The following is a 24,714-nucleotide window of genomic DNA, read 5'->3' as shown; positions in this document are numbered from 1 at the left end:
CAAGAAAACATTTACCATGAATCAGCCAAAACTCACTTTATGAACATAAACTTTAGCCACAATAAAGTAATAATAGTAGATTTAAATATCTAATTACAACTTAGTGATTACGATTCATGAGAAGTAGAAGGAACTCTAAATAAACTCCTAAACCCTGGCTTAACAAGAAACAAAATATTTAAAAGGTATCCGGGAGTTTATATAAATAAAAGAGAAATAACATGCTGTCAAGTAAACAATAAATGTGAAATATATCTTTGATATATTTTGTATACTCCCATCAACAATTTGATTAAAGTTTACTAAGTTTAATCAAAGAAACCATTTGTTCACCCTTTACTTACTCCCAGCAACAATTTCATTACACACTCTTTATAGCCCATGTGTATCTTAAACCAAAGAATATGGTAATATACATAACCATGTAAGCCTATTATACTAGGCCCTCTTGAACCAAGAGTTCTGTGTTTCTCATAGATTCAAGTACAGCGGCCCGTTTACTTCTCACTCTGACTTTTAATTGATCAATAGGTAATTCAGTTTCAACTTCAACAACAGTATGAAATCCTTCTTTGGGAAGAAGCAAAATGAGTGAATCTGTTGTCCTGTACACAACTTCACGAGACTTACCCTTAAGCACACGAGCTGCTTTTACTTCCCCTGGGTGATTTACTTCTGTCTTCTTTACTATACCAAGTGGATAAGTACTCAGTTTACTTGCGTCCTCTTTTAACAGAACAATATCTCCAACAGCCTAAGTTTTATGATTGACAGGTCTGTAACGACCCCTTTTATCTACTGCTTGATTAATGAGAGTTGCAAGAAATTCTGAATGATATGCCTCAACTAGTCTGTTTCTAGCTTGTCTAAGCTTAAAGTAATTATCCTTAACATCATCAATAGCACTACAACCAGGCACCCAATTGGTGTCATCTGAAGTAGAATTCTGCAACTCGGGAATAATGTTAACTAATACCAGATCATAGCCTTTAAGTAAACACTCAGGAGTTATTGGGTTTTCTACATTATCATTACAAGCATCTCTCAGACTATCCTTAAAAGCAATTGGTCTTTTGTTAATAAGATGGACATTTTGACAAATAAGGAAGTAAAAATCTTGATAATCAAGCACAGTGTTCTTAATAGAACTAAAAATTAGCTTTTTTACCATTTTTACACAGCTTTCAACTAGCGAACCAAAAGAACTATTACCTTTGGCATAATGCTCGAACTTCAGGGGCTTAATGTCATTTTCTCCAAAGAAGGCATGTGTTTCAAAGTCGTTGAGAAAGGTTCCAATTATTCTACTACCAGCAGTTAGCTGGGATCCTAAATCAGATATGCAAAATTCCGGGATGCCAAACTCATATGTGTGTAGTTGGAAGGCCTCTAGAAAGTCTCGAGTATCAGCAGATAAACATATCTTCAAGTTGATGGCTCGACTCCACAAACACGTCACGCATAATAACCAAATTATCTTCCTTTCACCATTCCATAATACTGTATAATGACCGATGTAATCTATGAAAATATACCTGTATGGAATAGGTGGTTAATTGCTCAGAAAATCCCTATAGGCACTTGGAGAATGTATAAATTGTAGAAGGCTTAATGAGAGACCAATCAAAGCAAATCAAAGTACCTTCTTTACTGTGGAATAAAAGTGGATTATCCAAAACTGCTTACGCAACTGAGCCAAGATCAAATACACACCAGCGTGTCCTAGACTAACATGCATATCACGAATAAGCAATTTAGTTAGCAAACTATGCTTAGGAAACAGCACAGGAAGAAAAATCTGTTCGTTTCTTCCGAAGTTACTCCGGATTCTTAGAAAAGTGTCTCTGCTCTGGAAAATATTCATTTGAGTTACCAAATTGGGAATGTTTCTTTTTAATGTATGACTTTTCTTGAAGAATTCACAAACTTCTGGGAAGCTATTTTCCTGTTTACCTATTAACTGCCTACATGCTAAAGCATAAAGATGTTTCTCCTTGACACAATTTCCCCAACGAACGTCGATTCCTTTATTTGTTAGTTTTTCTCTGATGTTCTTGATGAATTTCAACACTATCCTATGAACAGTTGCTAGCTTATGGAAACTGGAAAACTTAGTCAGGGGTATCAAGTGTTCAACGCTATTAATATCTTTCTTGTTATTTTCTTTACTTTCAGAATCTGTTGAGACAGTGATTAAGGAAGTATCCTCCCTTTCAGGGCCGGGTACTTCATCTCTTTTTTCAAGGGGGTTTAGCACCTTGAAACTAAACTGAACCTCATCTTTATGAAGTTTCTTAAGAAACTCAGGTCCACTATGATACGCAGTCTTCTGAGGTCTCCTGTATGAGACACATCTACTAATATAATCTGCAGGATTTTCTTATGCATTCAAAAATGAAAATGTTATTGGGAAAACTTGGCACAAGTCACCTATAACTTTCAACCTATTTTGAATAAAAACTCCTTTCTTCTGCAATTTATCATACTTATATGTATAAGAGTAAAGCCAATTAAGAACAACCATACTGTCTGAATATATCACCATGCTCACAATTTTGATTGGAGTAATGACTGATTGACTAGCAAGTTCTTGAAATAATCTGATTACATTCTCTGTGGCTAGTTCCAAAGCTTGAAATTCAATTACGGGAATGGTTTTCTTCTCTAACTGTTTGTTAACGACCCTGCTCTTGGCTGTCAAAAAACTTGTATTACCATTGAAGACATTTACAATATACACCACAGTTCCATAAATATCCTTTCTTGCATCTGAAAATGCTACTAGTTTATAAGTACCATCTCTCCTACCCAGGAATCTAGGAATTACTACCTTAGGAGTAAAATTCACCTGTTTTCCAATAAGTGTCCATTCCCTTTTCAATGTTACTGAGAGAGGGCTATCCCATGTGATAGTCTTGTCTTCTTGAAGCTTTTTAAAAAACAGCCTGGCCCTGTTCAAGATGGGGCCATAGATATTAAATATATCATAGATACTATTCAAAGTTGACAAAATTGACCTCTTTGTGCTAGCTTGCGTATCGAGGAAAATCTTACCAGGGCCTAGTGTGTCTGCTTGCCTATCCCAAACCATGCCGAGCAACTTTACCTCTTTGGGTGTTTCACTATCATAATCTCGGTCAATTATTTCTTGCAGTTCTGCATCGTTTGTTACGAATTGTTGCAATTCAAATTTGTATGGTCCAAAGTTAGGGAGACAGTAGTACGCTTCATATAAAGCCTTGGCAGAGTTACACGAATATGACCCATTGTCCATGTAAATGGTATTATACTGCGATTTCTTTAAGTTAACCATTTCCTCGTTGTCACTCTTAACATTCAATATCAAGATTTTGAACAAAGCTAGCATGAGATGACATGGGCTAGGCCTTAGGCCAAAACTTTTGAGATGACATGGGCTAGGCCTTAGGCCAAAACTTGAACGCTTGTTCCTATAGCTCACAACAGTAAAGTCACCCTTAAGAATACTGTATTTCGATACCAAAAGAACAACAATCTATTCTGATCCTCTTCCTTGAGTCCTATCATCAAAAATGCCTTTTTCAAGTCAAAACAAATCATATGGGAGTCAAATCTCTGCATAATCAGAGAAGTTGCAATTTTGTGATTCAGACAGGGCCTGGAAGCATACATTGATTGTGACTATAAGTCCTCTTCGCAGATTTGTTTTTCTCACATAAGTTAGACAGAAACACGACTCGACACTTAGTCGTGGCTCTGGACATTTTGAACACAGGCATATGTGGCAAGAAACTAGCTTCTGGATGTTCATTTATAAAAGAATTAATATCTTCAATTTTCTCTATGATTCCCAGATTTTGTTGCTCTTTAAATACATCATTAACCATCTTTAAATGCGCAGGTTTATTCTTCATACGTGTTAAGTTAGACTTCAGTATCATCCGAGATAAATTGAAGTTCTTCCCTAACAAATGGGATATCTTGTTGTTCCACATCAGTGGCATTACTAGTCTACCTTCTTCATCTCGTTCTGTACTATCAAGAACATACTTTACTAGCGTTTTATTGGTTTGTTTGTCATAGTCAGATAGCTGCGATATTCAATGCATTGCTTTTCAAGCATTTCCTCCGTAGCTTTAATCAATTCAGACTGTTTTAGCTTACCCTTTTTGTTAGAAATAGCATAGGTTGAATTAGTGTTGGCTTCTTGAACTTTGATACTCGACAGTGATCTGTTGGAAATCAAGTGAACATCGTCATCTCGAAGTTCAGACTGAGAGACTGCCAAAAGGCTATGTCTATCGAGGAATTGTAATTGTCTATTAGTCTGGGCAGCTTCCCCTACCATACAAAGGGTGTTTCCTTGAGTGCTAACCGCAGTATGTGAACTATTTCCAATATTAATGTTAGGTAAATAATCCAAGTTTTTCATCATTCTGTTAATATTACCTGTGAGCATGACACCAACTGGAGTGTCATGATACACGGAGGGATTGCTTAATCCAAACTTGTGTGTAGTTAGCAACAGCAAAAAGTCAGCATCATTTCCCAAGATAAGACCAATGTTACCAATAGTGTCCACACTACCACTAAGAAACTTATCTGCTAAAATGTAATGTCTATCTTGAAATTCTTTAACAATGATATTTAAGCCCTCCAGTTTCAACTCTATATCAATACTGGGTACAACAACTGCTTCGATGGAATGTCATTCCCTACCTAACTTGAGAGGTACATTAACAATAGGGTCCCTAGTAGAATTAAAACCATGAATAGTCATATAGACGTTTTTTGCTAGGACAGGGAACTTCATATTGTTTACATGCTTATCACAAATAAAATTTCTACGGCTACCACAATCTCGTAAAACTTGAACTACATTATCTTCTTCAGCCACAAAACATGTAAAAGTTGGTAAAATTGCAACACCAGCAGTAACATTTTGATGAATTTCAGCTAATGTGAGGCTATTTAAAGTATGCTTCGGTTCAGGCTTTTTCCCACTAGTATGCATAGAGGTTTCAGTGGATTCAGTATTACTAGAATCAGAAGCTTTAGTACTGGAACTATTAAGCCTCTCCTTAGCAACACACAGGTATGTAAAATGTCATCCACTGCAATTTCTACATCTTTGCGTAAACTTAAATTTACACTGACGAGTCACATGATTATGATAGCCACACCTAACACAAGCATTCAGCTCTTTAAGTTTCTCTACTTTCATTTTAGGATTCGCAAAAACTGGGCAACTTACGAGCAAATGTGCGGTATCTTGCTTACCATCCCTTGTGGATAGGATACACGACTTATATTTAGGGCTAACACTAACTTTGGTTGCGAGAGTTGTGCTCGATTCTATATTCTTAGTCCTAGTTTTCTCCTTTTGCTCAAAATTTCTTTCATTTGTTCTGTTATACCTCTCAACAGCCTCAAATATATTACTTTCAATTTCACTTAATGAGGTTTTGCATTCATTTGTTAACTGAATTAGTAAAAATTGAAAGCGATCATTAAGACCATGCCATATGAAGTACTGGAGAACATCGTCAACTTTGACGTCAAGCTTTTTGAATGCATTCATAATAGTTTTCATCGAGGCTACAAAGGCATATGGATCACCTGATAAAGTTAACTCCAATTCTACAAGTTTCTTAATTGCATCATATTTTTGTGTTAATGGAGTTGCAAATGCTTGCAATAATAATTTCTTGGCTTCTTCATATGACTGGTTATCAATATCAAGAGAATCCACAAGTGCCTTTGGAGACTTTGACAACTGATTTCGTAGATACATAAACTTTAAGTGATTTGACCAATTTTGTTTGGCAGTCTATTTTTCAAATTCCTAAAAGAACTTCACTAAACATTGACCCTTGGTGTTGTCATATTCAGGTAAAGGAACTTGAGGCATCCTTAACTCATTCTTAAGGTTAACTACCGGGGCAGGCGTGGTTACAGTTTCTAAACTAGAGGCCTGTTGCCTTTGTGAACTTAACAAAGCCGACATTATCTTTTTCTGGTAGTCTTCATCTGTGTTAATCTTTTGTTCAATGGAGCTTTCGTCTTCCTTATCTATGACATAGTTCAATATTTCCTGGTCTAACCCTAACAGTTCTTTTTCTAACTGTTCAAGTCTGTGAATATACAAGAGTCTATCTTGTTCAGAAAATCCTTCGAGATTTGATAGAACTGTATTATATATCTTTGTTACTCTTACCGAGCGTAAGAACACCGTTTCTTCAATATATCCTCAGCCATATTAATAATTCTACAAATTTAATCTAATACCAAACCTAGATAAACACAAATCAAAGTTTCCAGCAATTACGAATATTTATCCGTGTTACAAAAGACATATATTCACTTCAATAAAAATATTCAAATACCGAGCACAAATTTTATGCTTTCACTACATATACCAATAAGCCTATATCAAATATGAAAAATATAGAGGCCGAGGACAGCCACACCCACAATAAAATGCTTACAACACAAAGGACAAGGAGGTTAAGGATTGCATGAATCCTGTCACGGTCGCTATATGGAAAATCTTTTTACTTGAATCATGCAATGATATACAAATTAATGGTGAGAGGGTAAATTAAAGAAATCGTTTAATTTATATTTAATTACAACAGTCAAAATTAAATAGAAAATTTATAACTGAGGAAAATAAATCTAATCCCTTTGCTTGAGAGAATCATTGTCCTTTGTGCACTGTAACCCTTCCAAACCGTGCTATATTCTCGGAGAGATGACCTTACGCCAGACACCACTCTAGCACGACATGGTCACCACTGAATTTTTCCATAAGCTGACAATTACAATGAAATATCTATAATAAAGGTCATGGCCATCTATGGTTTAGACTAAGGCGTAAGCCTTAAATGATTTTACTTAAATGTAAATATATAAAATGTAATAAATTAGATAGCAAAGACCGTAATATTCTTAGTATTTAGTTAAATTTTAGGTTACCCTGATACAAATTTAAAGTTATTTACTAGGTTAAATGCCTTGCTTAAAATTTAGTATAAGTTTTTTTCCAGTGCTCAGTCTACTTAGCCAAAATGTAAGTAAGCTCAATAGCCCAGTCTAAAGTTTTTATTAGTTTTTTTAACGTTGATATATGAAAGAACTGAGTTACTCATTAGCTTAAATTGTGATACTTGAACCTCGGTAAGTTTTGCCCAAGTTAACGAAATAACAACAGTGTAATGTCAATCATCAAGTTCCTTCTAAATATCACGAACTATCAGGTAATATTTCATAGGACGTGCAAGTTAGGTTAATGAACCGACTTAGTTCATATATAAGCAATTTGAAAATCGATTGAAACACGCGTAAATGTAACTTGATTCTTACCTCCAAACTGCTAAAAACCCGTCTCCTTTCTCTCCCCAAATCCTTCGGTAGGTTTCTTGAATTTCGCCTGCATCGTCAATGGCAGCTGTCCTCGGCAAACTTCTTAATAGTAAATCTTCATATTAATTATACCATTAAGCTCTGTGATCCATGAAGACTATAAGCAGATCGGCTGATACACAAAAAAACATGTAGGATGGTGCAAATACAGGTCCTGTCGTTCTGGTCTTCGAGTCACAACTCCTCTTCTGCGTTTTGGCAGTTATATCGTCACCTCTTCTTCAAGAAATTATATGGTCACCTCTGCTAAACTTGTTATTTCGTTTATATCTTTGGGTTTGAAAAGGTTAGTCAAGAAAACATTTACCATGAATCAGCCAAAACTCACTTTATGAACATAAACTTTAGCCACAATAAAGTAATAATAGTAGATTTAAATATCTAATTACAACTTAGTGATTACGATTCATGAGAAGTAGAAGGAACTCTAAATAAACTCCTAAACCCTGGCTTAACAAGAAACAAAATATTTAAAAGGTATCCGGGAGTTTATATAAATAAAAGAGAAATAACATGCTGTCAAGTAAACAATAAATGTGAAATATATCTTTGATATATTTTGTATACTCCCATCAACAATCTGATTAAAGTTTACTAAGTTTAATCAAAGAAACCATTTGTTCACCCTTTACTTACTCCCAGCAACAATTTCATTACACACTCTTTATAGCCCATGTGTATCTTAAACCAAAGAATATGGTAATATACATAACCATGTAAGCCTATTATACTAGGCCCTCTTGAACCAAGAGTTCTGTGTTTCTCATAGATTCAAGTACAGCGGCCCGTTTACTTCTCACTCTGACTTTTAATTGATCAATAGGTAATTCAGTTTCAACTTCAACAACAGTATGAAATCCTTCTTTGGGAAGAAGCAAAATGAGTGAATCTGTTGTCCTGTACACAACTTCACGAGACTTACCCTGAAGCACACGAGCTGCTTTTACTTCCCCTGGGTGATTTACTTCTGTCTTCTTTACTATACCAAGTGGATAAGTACTCAGTTTACTTGCGTCCTCTTTCAACAAAACAATATCTCCAACAGCCTAAGTTTTATGATTGACAGGTCTGTAACGACCCCTTTTATCTACTGCTTGATTAATGAGAGTTGCAAGAAATTCTGAATGATATGCCTCAACTAGTCTGTTTCTAGCTTGTCTAAGCTTAAAGTAATTATCCTTAACATCATCAATAGCACTACAACCAGGCACCCAATTGGTGTCATCTGAAGTAGAATTCTGCAACTCGGGAATAATGTTCACTAATACCAGATCATAGCCTTTAAGTAAACACTCAGGAGTTATTGGGTTTTCTACATTATCATTACAAGCATCTCTCAGACTATCCTTAAAAGCAATTGGTCTTTTGTTAATAAGATGGACATTTTGACAAATAAGGAAGTAAAAATCTTGATAATCAAGCACAGTGTTCTTAATAGAACTAAAAATTAGCTTTTTTACCATTTTTACACAGCTTTCAACTAGCGAACCAAAAGAACTATTACCTTTGGCATAATGCTCGAACTTCAGGGGCTTAATGTCATTTTCTTCAAAGAAGGCATGTGTTTCAAAGTCGTTGAGAAAGGTTCCAATTATTCTACTACCAGCAGTTAGCTGGGATCCCAAATCAGATATGCAAAATTCCGGGATGCCAAACTCATATATGTGTAGTTGGAAGGCCTCTAGAAAGTCTCGAGTATCAGCAGATAAACATATCTTCAAGTTGATGGCTCGACTCCACAAACACGTCACGCATAATAACCAAATTATCTTCCTTTCACCATTCCATAATACTGTATAATGACCGATGTAATCTATGAAAATATACCTGTATGGAATAGGTGGTTAATTGCTCAGAAAATCCCTATAGGCACTTGGAGAATGTATAAATTGTAGAAGGCTTAATGAGAGACCAATCAAAGCAAATCAAAGTACCTTCTTTACTGTGGAATAAAAGTGGATTATCCAAAACTGCTTACGCAACTGAGCCAAGATCAAATACACACCAGCGTGTCCTAGACTAACATGCATATCACGAATAAGCAATTTAGTTAGCAAACTATGCTTAGGTAACAGCACAGGAAAAAAAAATCTGTTCGTTTCTTCCGAAGTTACTCCAAATTCTTAGAAAAGTGTCTCTGCTCTGGAAAATATTCATTTGAGTTACCAAATTGGGAATGTTTCTTTTTAATGTATGACTTTTCTTGAAGAATTCACAAACTTCTGGGAAGCTATTTTCCTGTTTACCTATTAACTGCCTACAGGCTAAAGCATAAAGATGTTTCTCCTTGACACAATTTCCCCAACGAACGTCGATTCCTTTATTTGTTGGTTTTTCTCTGATGTTCTTGATGAATTTCAACACTATCCTATGAACAGTTGCTAGCTTATGGAAACTGGAAAACTTAGTCAGGGGTATCAAGTGTTCAACGCTATTAATATCTTTCTTGTTATTTTCTTTACTTTCAGAATCTGTTGAGACAGTGATTAAGGAAGTATCCTCCCTTTCAGGGCCGGGTACTTCATCTCTTTTTTCAAGGGGGTTTAGCACCTTGAAACTAAACTGAACCTCATCTTTATGAAGTTTCTTAAGAAACTCAGGTCCACTATGATACGCAGTCTTCTGAGGTCTCCTGTATGAGACACATCTACTAATATAATCTGCAGGATTATCTTATGCATTCAAAAATGAAAATGTTATTGGGAAAACTTGGCACAAGTCACCTATAACTTTCAACCTATTTTGAATAAAAACTCCTTTCTTCTGCAATTTATCATACTTATATGTATAAGAGTAAAGCCAATTAAGAACAACCATACTGTCTGAATATATCACCATGCTCACAATTTTGATTGGAGTAATGACTGATTGACTAGCAAGTTCTTGAAATAAACTGATTACATTCTCTGTGGCTAGTTCCAAAGCTTGAAATTCAATTACGGGAATGGTTTTCTTCTCTAACTGTTTGTTAACGACCCTGCTCTTGGCTGTCAAAAAACTTGTATTACCATTGAAGACATTTACAATATACACCACAGTTCCATAAATATCCTTTCTTGCATCTGAAAATGCTACTAGTTTATAAGTACCATCTCTCCTACCTAGGAATCTAGGAATTACTACCTTAGGAGTAAAATTCACCTGTTTTCCAATAAGTGTCCATTCCCTTTTCAATGTTTCTGAGAGCGGGCTATCCCATGTGATAGTCTTGTCTTCTTGAAGCTTTTTAAAAAACAGCCTGGCCCTGTTCAAGATGGGGCCATAGATATTAAATATATCATAGATACTATTCAAAGTTGACAAAATTGACCTCTTTGTGCTAGCTTGCATATCGAGGAAAATCTTACCAGGGCCTAGTGTGTCTGCTTGCCTATCCCAAACCATGCCGAGCAACTTTAACTCTTTGGGTGTTTCACTATCATAATCTCGGTCAATTATTTCTTGCAGTTCTGCATCGTTTGTTACGAATTGTTGCAATTCAAATTTGTATGGTCCAAAGTTAGGGAGACAGTAGTACGCTTCATATAAAGCCTTGGCAGAGTTACACGAATATGACCCATTGTCCATGTAAATGGTATTATACTGCAATTTCTTTAAGTTAACCATTTCCTCGTTGTCACTCTCAACATTCAATATCAAGATTTTGAACAAAGCTAGCATGAGATGACATGGGCTAGGCCTTAGGCCAAAACCTTTGAGATGACATGGGCTAGGCCTTAGGCCAAAACTTGAACGCTTGTTCCTATAGCTCACAACAGTAAAGTCACCCTTAAGAATACCGTATTTCGATACCAAAAGAACAACAATCTATTCTGATCCTCTTCCTTGAGTCCTATCATCAAAAATGCCTTTTTCAAGTCAAAACAAATCATATGGGAGTCAAATCTCTGCATAATCAGAGAAGTTGCAATTTTGTGATTCAGACAGGGCCTGGAAGCATACATTGATTGTGACTATAAGTCCTCTTCGCAGATTTGTTTTTCTCACATAAGTTAGACAGAAACACGACTCGACACTTAGTCGTGGCTCTGGACATTTTGAACACAGGCATATGTGGCAAGAAACTAGCTTCTGGATGTTCATTTATAAAAGAATTAATATCTTCAATTTTCTCTATGATTCCCAGATTTTGTTGCTCTTTAAATACATCATTAACCATCTTTAAATGCGCAGGTTTATTCTTCATACGTGTTAAGTTAGACTTCAGTATCATCCGAGATAAATTGAAGTTCTTCCCTAACAAATGGGATATCTTGTTGTTCCACATCAGTGGCATTACTAGTCTACCTTCTTCATCTCGTTCTGTACTATCAAGAACATACTTTACTAGCGTTTTATTGGTTTGTTTGTCATAGTCAGATAGCTGCGATATTCAATGCATTGCTTTTCAAGCATTTCCTCCGTAGCTTTAATCAATTCAGACTGTTTTAGCTTACCCTTTTTGTTAGAAATAGCATAGGTTGAATTAGTGTTGGCTTCTTGAACTTTGATACTCGACAGTGATCTGTTGGAAATCAAGTGAACATCGTCATCTCGAAGTTCAGACTGAGAGACTGCCAAAAGGCTATGTCTATCGAGGAATTGTAATTGTCTATTAGTCTGGGCAGCTTCCCCTACCATACAAAGGGTGTTTCCTTGAGTGCTAACCGCAGTATGTGAACTATTTCCAATATTAATGTTAGGTAAATAATCCAAGTTTTTCATCATTCTGTTAATATTACCTGTGAGCATGACACCAACTGGAGTGTCATGATACACGGAGGGATTGCTTAATCCAAACTTGTGTGTAGTTAGCAACAGCAAAAAGTCAGCATCATTTCCCAAGATAAGACCAATGTTACCAATAGTGTCCACACTACCACTAAGAAACTTATCTGCTAAAATGTAATGTCTATCTTGAAATTCTTTAACAATGATATTTAAGCCCTCCAGTTTCAACTCTATATCAATACTGGGTACAACAACTGCTTCGATGGAATGTCATTCCCTACCTAACTTGAGAGGTACATTAACAATAGGGTCCCTAGTAGAATTAAAACCATGAATAGTCATATAGACGTTTTTTGCTAGGACAGGGAACTTCATATTGTTTACATGCTTATCACAAATAAAATTTCTACGGCTACCACAATCTCGTAAAACTTGAACTACATTATCTTCTTCAGCCACAAAACATGTAAAAGTTGGTAAAATTGCAACACCAGCAGTAACATTTTGATGAATTTCAGCTAATGTGAGGCTATTTAAAGTATGCTTCGGTTCAGGCTTTTTCCCACTAGTATGCATAGAGGTTTCAGTGGATTCAGTATTACTAGAATCAGAAGCTTTAGTACTGGAACTATTAAGCCTCTCCTTAGCAACACACAGGTATGTAAAATGTCATCCACTGCAATTTCTACATCTTTGCGTAAACTTAAATTTACACTGACGAGTCACATGATTATGATAGCCACACCTAACACAAGCATTCAGCTCTTTAAGTTTCTCTACTTTCATTTTAGGATTCGCAAAAACTGGGCAACTTACGAGCAAATGTGCGGTATCTTGCTTACCATCCCTTGTGGATAGGATACACGACTTATATTTAGGGCTAACACTAACTTTGGTTGCGAGAGTTGTGCTCGATTCTATATTCTTAGTCCTAGTTTTCTCCTTTTGCTCAAAATTTCTTTCATTTGTTCTGTTATACCTCTCAACAGCCTCAAATATATTACTTTCAATTTCACTTAATGAGGTTTTGCATTCATTTGTTAACTGAATTAGTAAAAATTGAAAGCGATCATTAAGACCATGCCATATGAAGTACTGGAGAACATCGTCAACTTTGACGTCAAGCTTTTTGAATGCATTCATAATAGTTTTCATCGAGGCTACAAAGGCATATGGATCACCTGATAAAGTTAACTCCAATTCTACAAGTTTCTTAATTGCATCATATTTTTGTGTTAATGGAGTTGCAAATGCTTGCAATAATAATTTCTTGGCTTCTTCATATGACTGGTTATCAATATCAAGAGAATCCACAAGTGCCTTTGGAGACTTTGACAACTGATTTCGTAGATACATAAACTTTAAGTGATTTGACCAATTTTGTTTGGCAGTCTATTTTTCAAATTCCTAAAAGAACTTCACTAAACATTGACCCTTGGTGTTGTCATATTCAGGTAAAGGAACTTGAGGCATCCTTAACTCATTCTTAAGGTTAACTACCGGGGCAGGCGTGGTTACAGTTTCTAAACTAGAGGCCTGTTGCCTTTGTGAACTTAACAAAGTCGACATTATCTTTTTCTGGTAGTCTTCATCTGTGTTAATCTTTTGTTCAATGGAGCTTACGTCTTCCTTATCTATGACATAGTTCAATATTTCCTGGTCTAACCCTAACAGTTCTTTTTCTAACTGTTCAAGTCTGTGAATATACAAGAGTCTATCTTGTTCAGAAAATCCTTCGAGATTTGATAGAACTGTATTATATATCTTTGTTACTCTTACCGAGCGTAAGAACACCGTTTCTTCAATATATCCTCAGACATATTAATAATTCTACAAATTTAATCTAATACCAAACCTAGATAAACACAAATCAAAGTTTCCAGCAATTACGAATATTTATCCGTGTTACAAAAGACATATATTCACATCAATAAAAATATTCAAATACCGAGCACAAATTTTATGCTTTCACTACATATACCAATAAGCCTATATCAAATATGAAAAATATAGAGGCCGAGGACAGCCACACCCACAATAAAATGCTTACAACACAAAGGACAAGGAGGTTAAGGATTGCACGAATCCTGTCACGGTCGCTATATGGAAAAACTTTTTACTTGAATCATGCAATGATATACAAATTAATGGTGAGAGGGTAAATTAAAGAAATCGTTTAATTTATATTTAATTACAACAGTCAAAATTAAATAGAAAATTTATAACTGAGGAAAATAAATCTAATCCCTTTGCTTGAGAGAATCATTGTCCTTTGTGCACTGTAACCCTTCCAAACCGTGCTATATTCTCGGAGAGATGACCTTACGCCAGACACCACTCCAGCACGACATGGTCACCACTGAATTTTTCCATAAGCTGATAATTACAATGAAATATCTATAATAAAGGTCATGGCCATCTATGGTTTAGACTAAGGCGTAAGCCTTAAATGATTTTACTTAAATGTAAATATATAAAATGTAATAAATTAGATAGCAAAGACCGTAATATTCTTAGTATTTAGTTAAATTTTAGGCTACCCTGATACAAATTTAAAGTTATTTACTAGGTTAAATGCCTTGCTTAAAATTTAGTATAAGTTTTTTTCCAGTGCTCAGTCTACTTAGCCAAAATGTAAGCAAGCTCAATAGCCCAGTCTAAAGTTTTTAGAAGTTTTTTTAACGTTAATATATGAAAGAACTGAGTTACTCATTAGCTTAAATTGTGATACTGTAACCTCGGTAAGTTTTGACAAAGTTAACGAAATAACAACAGTGTAATGACATTCATCAAGTTCCTTCTAAATATCACGAACTATCAGGTAATATTTTATAGGACATGCAAGTTAGGTTAATGAACCGACTAACTTCATATATAAACAATTTGAAAATCGACTGAAACATGCGTAAATATAAATCGATTCTTACCTCAAAACTGCTAAAAACCTGCCTCCTTTCTCTCCCCAAATCCTTCGGTAGGTTTCTTGAATTTCGCCTGCATCGTCAATGGCAGCTGTCCTCAGCAAATTTCTTAATAGTAAATCTTCATATTAATTATACCATTAAGCTCTGTGATTCATGAAGACTATAAGCAGATCAGCTGATACACAAAAAAACATGTAGGATGGTTCAACTACAGATCCTGTCGTTCTGGTCTTCGAGTCACAACTCCTCTTCTGCGTTTTGGCAGTTATATCGTCACCTCTTCCTCAAGACATTATATGGTCGCCTCTGCTAAACTTGTTATTTTGTTTATAGCTTTGGGTTTGAAAAGGTTAGTCAAGAAAACATTTACCATAAATCAGCCAAATTAACTTTATGAACATGAACTTTAGCCACAATAAAGTAATAATAGTAGATTTAAATAACTAATTACAACTTTGTGATTACGATTCATGAGAAGAAGAAGGAACTTTAAATAAACTCCCAAACCCTGGCTTAACAAGAAACAAAATATTTTAAAAGGTATCCGGGTGTTTATATAAATAAAAGAGAAAAAACATACTGTCAAGTAAACAATAAATGTGAAATATATCTTTGATATATTTTTTATACCATTAGACATTTCATGGACAAGTTTTTCTTAGACAAATATTTTTGGACTGTGGACCAAAGCACGGGTTAACTGATTCTGTAAAGAAATGCTGTGTAACTCAAGGATTAGCATTAGCGCGCTACATCACTTGCAGTTTTTCTTTCAAGATCATTTGTCTCTTGAAAGCCCAGGGGTTTTCCGAGTTTTACACAAACAGCAGCTTGACCTTACAGTCACCGCTGGAATTGGCACACAAGGCTAGAGTTAACAGGTCTTTCACGTGTTCATGGTCCGGTAGTCTCTTCTCCTCTGCCGTGATAAATGTCCTCCTGGGCATCTTCTTCCAGAGAAGGCCAGTTTCATCACAGTTGAAGACTTGTTGAGGGTTGTAGACATGTTGGGTGATAACCGAGACAAAGGTTATGACGAAGTTTTCCTCGGCTTTTGATTCAGAACTTGCTGCATCCCCATGCCTCACAACCGAGTTTATCCCAGACGGTTTTTTTTTAATTCATCTAACCAGCCACGGCTGGCTTTGAAAGCTTCCACTGGCGTCAAAGTCTCCCCTCTCTCGGTTGCTTGCTTCATTTCTAAGTCATCGTAGATTCTGCTGGCCTCTTCACATTCGATAGTCTCAGACACGCTATCTCCTGCCAACTGTTTCTACTTTATCCATATCAAAAGAAGCTTCTTCATCTTGGCAAGGATATCACTGCGCAGCTTGGAAAGAATAGTTACTCCCTTGGAAGGCTTGGTGCTCTTTATGGCATCCTTCTGTTTGGTGATGGTACATATTGTTGATGTACTCCTCTCATATTGGCGAGCCAGTACAGTCACTCTTACACCACTCTTATGTTTTTTTTTTTTTTTTTATTATTATTTCACGCTTAATCTCCACTGTCAGCATCCGGTTTTTCTTTTCACTACCCTTGTTAGCACTCGCTTTCTTTTAACCCATTGCATATTCACTGAATTCTGGACTGAATAAGGCAAAAAAAAAAGTACAGACAATCTTTTCCGTAATTCCACGTATTACGTGTACTTTACGGACTCTCTGTTCAGGTGTGAGGAGCAGAAACACAAATCTAGAGATGGATGGCAAAGTCAGTACCTTTATTTTAGAGGCAATTGTATTTGAATTTTAACTTTAACAAATAGAAGAGACAGAGAGAGAGAGAGAGAGAGAGAGAGAGAGAGAGAGAGAGAGAGAGAGAGAGAGAGAGAGAGAGAGAGTTAATCAGAATAATACCGAATATTGAATCATACACGTATTTATTTACGCATAAGAAAGAAGCAAGATCAACAAATATAAACAAAAACATTCAACGTCAATTAACTGAAGCCGCTTATATACAAATTACAAGCCCAAACGGTTACAATTTTTCATGTAAAATTTAATCGAACCTCAATGAGAGATACAAACTTTGCAATTTGGCTGTTCCCAAACAGATTCACTTAATGTTAGGGTCATCAAAACTCTCCTTGAAAGAAAAGTCCAAATGTCATATCCTGATTGATGATACGGTAATTCGTACACATACTGTTCTGTTAAGTTTCCCGTTGCACGGGAGTTCGTTTTTATTTACCTGAGATAATACAGTAACCGTATGGCTCCCTAAGTGTAATTTGTAATCATAAACAGACACACGCGCACACACGTACACACACACACACAAACACACACACACACACACACACACACACATATATATATATATATATATATATATATATATATATATATATATATATATATATATATATATATATATATATATATATATATATATATATATATATACATATATATATATACATATATATATATATATATATATATATATATATATATATATATATATATATATATATATATATATATATATATATATATACGCCTCATATTTTGATACCTTAATATCTATATTCTCTTAGCGACCTTGTAATCAAAGGCCAAGGGCGGAACCGCTCAAAGACAATAGCTTCTGACCGGCCGGGAATCGAAACCTGGTACTAGAAGCTGGCATAAACAGGGAATTACAATTTTGCTTTTAATGGTAAGTCACTATTCATGCCAGCTACCTGAACCAGGGCTCAATCACCAGCCGGTAAGAAGATAATGTCTTTAAGTGGTTCTGCCTTGGGAGTCTTATCCCAAGGTTGATATGTGAATCCAGATATTAAGGTATTAACAAATGTGGCCTATATGAAAATGAAAAACACGACTGAAGGTGTAAGATTTTAATTCATATATTATTATATATTGAAGTAATTTTCTATTTGATTTTCATCAGCCTTGTTTCTACATTTATTTGTTTTATGTAAAGTTAGTTTAAACAATTTCTAGTTTATAAGGCTGCATTTGTAATTTTAAAGATTTTCTGTATAAACCTCCTCCTCGTTCATATTATAATTTATAAGTGTCTAGTTTAACTCCTTGTTTTCTTTTCTGTGTTTACCGTGTCCTTAGATGGAAGGATACACCGGAATTTACCAGTGAGGAACTGATTTGCTAAAGTGACGGTCAGGGCCCGAGATTCCATGACCTTCTACAGCTGCTCGCCATTTAACCTTTGGAGGATTGCGCCACCCAATGTTAACGGCTTTTTGCAGGTGAATTTCTGCCACCTGCGGTGGTTTGCAGTTCCTGCCTGTTCTTTTATGCAGTCTGCAGAGCCGATGCTAGCAATCCAGGCTTTGAGGCTGACTCGAGAGAGACACCACCTGTCGACGCATCCTCGCCAGGGTTAGCTGCAGGAGCCTTGGAGCTCGTTGGAGTCATGTAGGGAGAGAGCTACCAGGTAGGAGCCATCAATATTTTTTGTTAAATTGGGACTCCATTTCCTCTCCTTCAATGAGGGGTCCTACGGAGCTGTACTCCCTACAGTAGCAGTGTGCCTTCTGAACTGCTACCTTATTTGGAGCTGAGGGTGTGGTCTTTCTCCAGCCTCAAAGATTGTGAGAATATTCATGCGTATAGTGTTTTGTTTGATTTGATTTTTTTTATAGTGTCTCTAGTTGTCAGTGTGGTTTTTCCCGTCGAGGGATTTTTTTTAATTATCAATTGTGTGTTTTATAATTTTAATACTATTTGACTCTCTCCCGTTGAGAATGTGTTGTTTCCCGTTGGGGAATTTTGTCATTAATGGCTAAGTGTTAATTGTTAATTACTAAATGGTTGAAATGTTCCATTAGTTATTTCTTAATTATCAATTGTTAATTGTTTAGTTTTAAGTTTTTAAATTGTTAAGCAGTCACTTGATTGGTTTTCAGAAAAAAAGGTTGTTAATAAAGATTGTCAAGTTTTCCCAAGTATTTGCGTTACCACTGACCAATTTTATGACGAATATTAATTCCATCACTATCCTCCCTATTCGTGCAATAGGAACTTGCACCACGACCTGACAAAGGTCCTGACATATTTGCCGACCATGACAGGATAGAGAGCCTTGGGTATTCGGTATTTTGGTCGGTGGAATGACACTCGGGTGGACTCTTCAAGTTTTGTTTTTTTCAGCATTGCCTTTCTTCCCTGGATATTCCCAGAGCAGAGATGTTGGTTTTAGTTAGGGATAAATTAAAACTGGAGTTAGCTAAAGATGAACATTTAGGGAGTGAGAGTGAGGTAATAGGTAATTTTAAGGAGAGTTTAAGTGCTGGTTTTGAAGAGGATAAAGTGAGTTTGAGGGCAGGCCTAACTCTGTTTGAGGGCCCTCCTGTAGTAGGTACCATTTGCGAGGGTGCAGCAAATTTTCCATAAGTGACGGGTAATGTGTCCTTCAATCCATTTTTGGCTCCCCCCTGATTTTGTACCAGTAAAATATCAGGCCCTTGTTAATGAATTAGGTAATTCCAAGAAGGAGAAGGAATATAACCTTATTTATAAGCGTATAGAGTTGAAAAAAAATGAGTTCAAGCAGAACGAGCGGGTAAGGCGTCATCAGTTGGGAATGGTGAGATTAAAAATAGAGATGGCTATGTTGCAGGGGCCAATTCGATAAGTTCCCCTGGTGGTGTTTCACGAAAAGAATGTCCATGAGTTCTTGACGGCATTTGAGCGTGTGGTCTCCCGATTGTCTTGGCCCGCAGAAATTTGGACTGTATTAATACAGTGTAGGTTAGGGGGTAAGGCAATGCGGGTGTATAATGCCTTTGAGAAGGGAGTAGCTCGGGATTGTCAGAAGGTAAAAGCTTCAACTTTGAAATCTTATGACTTGGTCCCATAGGCCTACCGCCTCCGGTTTCGTAACTATACAAAAAGCCCTGCGCAGTCTTTCGTGGAGTTTTCCCTGCATCAACGAGGAACTGTTTGATGACTGGCTGAAAAGTCGTCAGATTGGCACTTTTTCTGAGTTACGTGAACTGTTGCTCCTTGAGGAGGTTAAGAAGGCCTGTAGCAGGGAGATGAGAGTTCACCTGGAGGAGGTAAAAAGTGTAAACTTAAGTAGTGCCGATCAGTTAACATATGAGTTTGTTTTCACTCATCGATAATGTAGCAGTAGTTTTAGTTATTGAAGTATTATTAATCAAACATCTTCCTCCCCTAATAGTGGCAGCATAGGGGAAACCTCCTCGTCGACTCCCCATATCCCCAAGAATGATAATATTGAATTTAACTCTTTTTCAGGAATAGGAATGTAGGTAGAGTCCAAGGAGGCCCTCCTTCCTCTAAAATTCTTGCTAATAAAGACTTCCTAGGTGGGGGAAATAACATTTACAATGGGAAGAGAAACTCAGGCCATAAAGGAAACTGTTATTGGTGCAACATTCCCAGGCATTTCCAAAACCAGTATAATGCTCATAAGGTGTATCTAGAGCAAAATAATCAAAGTCCTGTATCCTTGGTTAGTGATAAGTCAGAGGTTAGTAGCCGTAGTCGTGTAGGCAGACCTGTAGTAGATAGTAGTTGGGAAAATAGTAGTAAGCCTAATGTTTCTAATCCCATATCATGACTTAAGTAAGAAAAATATGTGTTGCCTGGAAAGTGGAATTTTGAACCTCCTGTTGTTCAGGGGAAGTTTTTTAGGGACACTGGCTCTGCCAGGTCATTAGTCCCGAAGAGGGCTCTAAATTTTTTTGGGAAATATACTGGAAATTTTTTATTATTGGGAGGTTTCCCGGATTCAGTAGATCCCCCTCTTTTGGTTAATCTCTGCATATCTTTTCCAGGACATGATCGCGCCACTGAGTTGGCTGTGGTGGATAATCTACCTATTCCGGGTATAGATGGTATCCTGGGACATGATATGCTGGATAGTGAAGGACGGGAGCTGTTCCCTATATAAGATGCTAGTTCCGTGGCTGTTATGACTTGGTCCACAGCAAAAGCGGCTAATTTACTTGATGTAGATAGCAATGATGACTTAATGTTAAGTAGTGTAGAGTTAGATGTTTTAAGGCATGGGCTAGTAGAAAGTAGTTGTAATGAAGTAGTTAATATGAAACTTGATTGGGATAGAGCTGCTTTCATTAAAGCTCAAAAGATGAATTTAATTTTGATTGGGGCAATATTGAGGATCTGACTAAACCTAGGGTTGGAGTTGTAAAGGGCTTACTATATAGGTTTTGTCATCCCACATTTGATAATTTGAATAAAACTGCTCGGGTGGAACAGATTGTGGTACCTTCTCAATTTAGAAATTTTATTTTAGAGATAGCTCATACTAATTTTTTTTTTCAGGTCGTTTGGGTGTGTCAAAAACTGTTCATAGCCTTGCTAGGTATTTTTGGTGGCCTAGAATTAAATTGAGTGTGAGACTTGTCAAGTTATGGGTAAACCAAATCTGGGAATCCCTAAAGCCCGGTTGCATCATATACCCGCTATAGGTAAACTAAACCAGGTTACGTATATTTGCTAACTATCATGGATAGAGTCTCTCCCTTTCCCGAAACTATACCTATGAGACGTATTACTTCCAAAATTGTCTTTGAAAAATTAATGGATTTTTTTCCAGGTAATTCAGACCGATTGTGGGACGAATTTCACGAGTAAGGTGTTTAGGGGTAAGTGTGCTGAACTGGCCATTGAGCATGCTACCAGCATACCTTATCACCTGGAGAGTCGAGGAGTGGTGGAAAGGTTCCACCAGATCCTCAAATCTGTCCTGAAGAAACATTGTTATGATCATGATAGTAACTGTGACAAAGCTCTCCCTTTTGCCCTCTGCTATTAGGAATCGCCCTAACTCTTCCACTAGTGTAGCTCCTTTCGAGTTGATATTTGGGCACAAGGTACGTGGACCATTAGAAATTTGTTTTAAAATGTTTAAGTACAACCAGAAGAAGGAAATAAATATGAAAGAGTTTGAAGAAAACTTGAAGGGAAGAATGGTTAGTGCCTGGAATTTGCCAGTTAAAATTTGGAACGGTCCCAGTCAGTAACGAAGAACAACTTTGACAAAAAGGTAAAGGTACGGTCATTTGAACCCGGGGAGTTGGTTTTGGTGCTGAGTATGGACCCAGATAGTTTTCTCGAACCAAGATATAAGAGCCCTTGGATAGTTTTTAGGAAACTGTCAAATGTTAATTATGAAGTTGAAGCTCACGGTTCAAGCCGTAAATGTAGAATATTCCATGTTAATCGTCTGAAACTTTATATTAGTCAGCGAGGTGATCCATTAGCCTTAGTGTCTAAAACTGTGTCTCTGGTATTGGATGTGTCTCCCGAGGACCCTGACGAGTTAGGGTGTTAGTTTCCTTCGGATGCATTCGGTGGAAATATGCAAAATTTGGAGATGTTAAAAAGTAATTTAAATCATTTAGATGTTAACAAATGGGAAGATGTACTTAGTTTAATTTATTCCTTTTGAGATCTTTTTCAGGATGCTCCAGGTAGGACAAATATTTTAAGTTATGACGATATAAGTGATACCTCCCCAATGAAGCAGAGTCCTAACCGGTTGAACCCCGTAAAGTAGGTTTAGGTCAGTAGAGATATAGAGTATATGTTGAAAAAGTAACTTTATTCTACCATCAGTAAGTCCCTGGACTTCTCCTAATGCACTAGTAAAGAAAGCAGAGGGTATGTTTCGCATGTGTGTGTGGACTATCGTAAAGTGAATGCCCATACCTAAAATATTTCTTTTCTTCTTCCTTGTATTGATGATTGTCTGAATAAGATTGGTTCTGCCAAATCTATTTTTAGTGTTGGATCTTTTAAATGGTTATTAGAAGGTCCCTTTTACAGAACAAGCTCAGGAAATATCAGTCTTTGTCGCTCCGTTTGGCCAAACGAGTGTAAGATTATGCCTTTTGGAATGAAAACGGCCGCATGTACTTTTCAAAGGCTTATGAATAGGGTATTTTGTGGTTTGATGACCTGGTAGTATATAGTAATGACTGGGATACCCACATGCTAAGGTTACGTAAGGTTTTTGAAGCCCTTAGGTCTGCTGGGTTATTTGTTAATTTGGCTAAGTGCAAATAGGGTCAAGCTAAGGTTTGTTATCTGGGTCATGAGGTTGATTTAAGTCAGGTGGCTCTGCAAATCTTGAAGGCATTATAGATTTGGTAATGCTAGGGAGGTAAGAAGTGTGCTAGGTATGATGGGTTATTACTGCAGATTTGAGCCTAATTATTCTGATCTTGCTCAGCATCCTACTAGTTTATTAGAAAAAGGGAAATAGATTTGGTGGTCGGATCAGAGTGAAGAATCTTTAAATAAACTTAAATCAGTATTGATTACTAACCCAATTTTGAATTCCCCAGATTTTCAGAAGCCTTTTATTACTGCAGTAGATGCCAGTGACGTTAGCATTGGAGGTGTCCTTTTTCAGAGAAAGAAGGACGGTGTTCATCCTGTGCCTTACTATAGTAAAATGCTTCTGGCGGCTGAAAAACGTTACTCCACTATAGAAAAGGAAGCTCTTTCTTTGGTCTTAGCTCTTGACTATTTCAAACCGTATGTGATAAATTTTTCTTCCCAGATTGAGATATGGACAGATCAAAATCCTCTGGTTATCATCGAGCAGATGAAGGGAGCGAACCAGAGGATTTTGCGCCGTGCCCTTTTTCTGCAGGAATTTCATTTGGTTATAAAATATGTTAAAGGGACTGACAACAAAATTACTGATACCCTTTCTAGAATTTAGTGTACTACCTTGATCGTCCTCCTATGCTTCCTTGTTCGTTTCTCCTTTTAAGGTTGTATGAAAAAAATTAGTTACTATGAAGCTCTGTTTAAAATATAGCTTTGTATATAAATTTTGGGAGTTTTTCTTTGAGTGGTATACACACTAGTATTTTCTAAAGGTCCCCCTAAATTAATTATTGATTTGTACAGATATGCTAAGACTTATGGTTTTATATATATATATATATATATATATATATATATATATATATATATATATATATATATATATATATATATATATATATGTGTGTGTGTGTGTGTGTGTGTGTGTATGTGTGTGTGACTTTTCGGGCCATGATGCCGGTGTATCGTAAGTTAAGGTGTATGTATGTGGGCTTAATGGTAAGTTTGTTTAGGTTTAGTTAGGTCTGTTTCCATGAAGTTGGAGATTTTTTATATAGTACGGTAATATTAGATCTTTCAATTAATGGTAAGCTATATAAAGCTCTTGGTTTTTATCTTTTTAGGAGTACTTTCTGTTTGGTGTTAGGTTTATTATGTATTACTAATGGTTCTTACTTTACATGTACATTTTCATTTATATATATATATAAAAAATAATAATTTTTCTGTTTAATTTCTTTTTTTTTATTTGGGGAGGAAGATAATATTGATTAACGTATTTTTTTTTTTTATTTTTTATTTGGTTTTTATCAGCCTTGTTTTTACATTTATTTATTTTATGTAAAATTAGTGTAAAAACTTTTAGCTTATGAGGATGTATCTTTAAATCTAAAGTTTTTCTGTTTTGACCTCCTCCCAACTCATTTTATAATTCATAAGTGTCTAGTTTAACGCTTTGTTTTCTTTTCTGTGATTACCGAGTCCTTGGATCGAAAGAGACACCAGAATTTACCAGAGAGGAACTCGTTTGCTAAATTGACAGTCAGGGCCCAAGGTTTCCAGGACCTACTGCAGATGCTCGCCATTTA

The sequence above is a fragment of the Palaemon carinicauda genome, chromosome 26 (genome assembly GCF_036898095.1).
Source record: "Palaemon carinicauda isolate YSFRI2023 chromosome 26, ASM3689809v2, whole genome shotgun sequence".
Lineage (NCBI taxonomy): Eukaryota > Metazoa > Arthropoda > Malacostraca > Decapoda > Palaemonidae > Palaemon > Palaemon carinicauda.
Note: the sequence above shows the minus strand (reverse complement) of the source record.